General features: G+C 38.2%; 1 long non-coding RNA gene across 1 annotated transcript; it reads left to right on the top strand.

Annotated features, from left to right (window-relative positions):
* On the top strand, window positions 1-2,999 carry LOC113039445 (uncharacterized). The gene is made up of 3 exons (XR_003275005.1): window positions 1-165; window positions 266-382; window positions 896-2,999. It is a non-coding gene; the product is annotated as an uncharacterized LOC113039445 (long non-coding RNA).
* Window positions 3,000-3,546: the final 547 nt, after the last annotated feature.

Consider the following 3,546-nt stretch of genomic DNA (forward strand, 5'->3'; position numbering starts at 1 on the left):
TGTGTAATGAAGGGACTGAGAGATTCAGAGACAGACTGAAGCTGGATCATCAGTCTGGATCTCTAACCATCATGAACATCACAAACACAGACTCTGGAGAATATAAACTGAAGATCATCAACAGCAGCATCATGAGTGAGAAGATCTTTAGTTTCCCTGTCCAAGGTGAGTTATACATGCTTAGTCACAGTGTTGTCATTTTTACAGCACTGAATTTTTTCTAGTACTGCTTATAATTGATTGTTTTCACCTTTGTCTTGTTTAGATCCTCGCTTTGATGTGTATGCAATTATACACCTTCAATACAGAATAATAAAGGATGCCTGGGGGGTACACCTCTCGGGGCCACGATGACCACAGGTCCGATGACGTGCCAGTGGTGGTAAATCACAACTTAAAATATGTTTTCATAAAAATATTAATTGCTAATTAACTTTAGTACTTGTATAAGGTGGCTTGAACACAGATTTTGGATAAAATATTTGTCATTGTTTGCAGGCAATAAACAAATCGCTAACACTTTAAAAAGGTTAAAATACTTTATTAAAATCTTGTTAATATTATTTAATGGCACTGAGCTAACATGAACAAACAATGAACAGCTTTAACAATAAATACTGTAAATAATAATAATATGAATAAATACTGTAACAAATGTATTACTTACTCATTGTTAGTTCATGTTAGTTAATACACCAATGTTTAATAAATGAACCTTATTGTAAAGTGTATGAATCTCCCGAGGCATGCTGTCGCACATCTGACAAGCCACTGTGCGCAACAGAGAACACGCAACGACAAATTGTGCTTGATACTCATTTCCGCAGACACTTTCCAGCCAAGTATTTGATTCCTTCCACTCTCGTCGGTACTTTTGCATCCGCTTTCGTTTCAGGGCTGGACGTGGGGGGTATCTGCAGATCATTTCTTTTACTGTCTATGGGATCAACCGCCGCCATTCTTTCAAATCGCTCTCTGCCAAGAGACCCCTCCTCTGTCTCTGGTTGGCCGTGAACCTGAAACAAACCAATCAATCCAACGATGGCAGCGTGTATTACCCAATCAGGGGCAGAATAGGACGAGTCTTCACAGAATGCTGGTGGGATGATCTGCATGAGATGCTGCATTGAAGACAACTCCGAAAATAACCCCGTCCCGTATTGATTCAAAGCGGGACGCGCTGTTTTATTCTCAAATATGGGATGATTCCGTATTTTAAGGGACGGGTGGCAACCCTACACAATTTGTTGTTTATTTCATGTCCAGTATTGTCTTTGTGAGTTGTGCGATTTTCTTCTTTTCCTATGTTCAGTGCTCTCACTACTCGCTGCAAACAGATTAACATGAGATGCATCTCCATTTCCTTGCCTGCCTCATAATCTTCGTTTCGGACATCATTGGCCCTGCCCCTGATGCCGTCTTCACACTGGCAGTTGAAATCCGCTCCATAATACGCAATACTCCCCCAGTAGACGTCGTACTACACAGCTGAAAAGCTTCGAAAGCGAGTAGAACAAAAATGGCGGAGAGATTATTAGAACGATTGATATTGTCTGTATCTGAATGTGCATGTCAGGTCAGCTAAATGTGATATAGCTAGTGGTATATAGGGCTGCAACAACCCTGCACTCGAGCGAGAGAGACCGAATGTGTCCGAGAGCGGAGGCCACAATATTTAATTATTCATTTTAGTTGTATTAACTGCCCTTATAATGTTAGAAAATCATGAAAATAAAAAAATGACATGACAACTTATCGTTATAAAATCATTATTTATTTTATTAAAAGTTATGAATTCAGGTTTGTTTATCAGTACCATAGCAACGCCAACTTCTGCTGGAATTGTCGGATAGAAACCCTCCGTAGCTTTTCGCAAGAGTTAATTTTTTTTAACGCATCCAAATGACCAACGGACACGATTTTTTTCGCACCGCACTTGTTCGGACCCGGTTCGTAGCCATTCGCATGTGGTCTGCGAATCTCCATAGGAAATGAATGACTTCCGGTCGTTTCGCAGCCGTATCGGAGCTGATTTCAACTGCCAGTGTGAAGGCGGCGTGACCGTTGGATCTGCTGCGAAGCTAGCACCAGTGTGAACTCAGCAAAAGAGAAGACTTTAGGTCAGGAATGGACAAGTAAATGAGCCGATTGCTGATTGATAAATGCATTACGTCACTGCAGCTTCTGTTAGAAACCTGAAATGACTAATTAAATGCCCTACAGTCTTGTGGACTTAACAGACACACATACACAGCCTCACTTGTAAGACTGCAAGACAAGTGCATAAAGTGTGCCATTTAAGACAGGGCCAAAGTCTTAGATGTCATGCCTACAGACTGTTAACTGAACATCCAATGCATATGGCAACAAAAGTTGTTTCCCATGATTTCCCAGATATGTGCGTCGTGCTCTTTAACTGTACACCTTAATGTTTATCAGGAATAACTAAATGCTGGATTCTCAGAAGTATTCAAATTATGTGAAGAACATGGTACAGACTTTTTAAAATACATCCAAGAGTTTTACATACCAGTCAGTTATTGTAGACACATTGATGTTACATTTCCACACCCCTAAACAGCATGAACTGTGATTGCTTGCTTTCTATGTCATTCAGAAAGCCTTTGGGTGGTTCTTGGCTGTGGAGTCTAGGCCTTCTCGCTATAATCAGTGATGCTATTTATGTCACAAAGCACATTCCAAACAATAAACTATATACTATATAGACATTTCATATTCAGCTGAAACTTTAAATTTGGGTTTTGTTTGCTGCCAATATTGAGTTCTTTCTTGTTTCATGCAGCAGATGTTTATTTGTGATTCAGATGTTCCTGCTGCAGAGACAGATCAAATAAAGTCAGTTAAGAAGGGAGATGCTGCTACTTTTGATCCTGCTGTCATAAACAACCCAAATGAACTGATTACGGTTTTATTTTAATGAGACTCCCATAGCTGAAATGACTGGAGATATATATGTATATATATATATATATATATATATATTAAAAAAACAAAAACAAAAAAAACAACCCCGTTTATTTCCCTTTTCTCTATGCCAATCCCTAGTAAAAATGACTTTGTTTTTTGTTTTAGGTTGGGTTGTGTATGTATTTGGTATAGGAGGAGTATGTGTTGGTGTTGCTCTGGTGCTTGCAGGAGCAACTGCTGAGAATTTCTGCTTTTGTGTTTTCTGTGCATGTGTTTTTCATTACAAAATATGTAGATGTGCAAGTTGTGGTTATGTGTTTTATTATTATTATATATTTTTATGTTTCTTCAGGTTAACTTATAATTTGTATAAAGTGTTTTGCACAAAAAAGCAGAAAAGGCTTTATTTTCAACCCTCATTCTGACCTTCTGTCTAAAAGGAACTCCCTTTATTTTTAATTGCATGGAAAACAGTATCAAACGGTCGCTTGCTATAGTATGAAAATAAGTGTTTTGAAAATATTATTCATATAAAATGATCATTTACAGACAAAGCATTACAAATGCACAACTCTTCTGCTGTATACTATATTGTTTGCATTACTGTTAATATTAACA

Source organism: Carassius auratus, chromosome 22, assembly GCF_003368295.1.
Source record: "Carassius auratus strain Wakin chromosome 22, ASM336829v1, whole genome shotgun sequence".
Taxonomy (NCBI): Eukaryota; Metazoa; Chordata; class Actinopteri; order Cypriniformes; family Cyprinidae; genus Carassius; species Carassius auratus.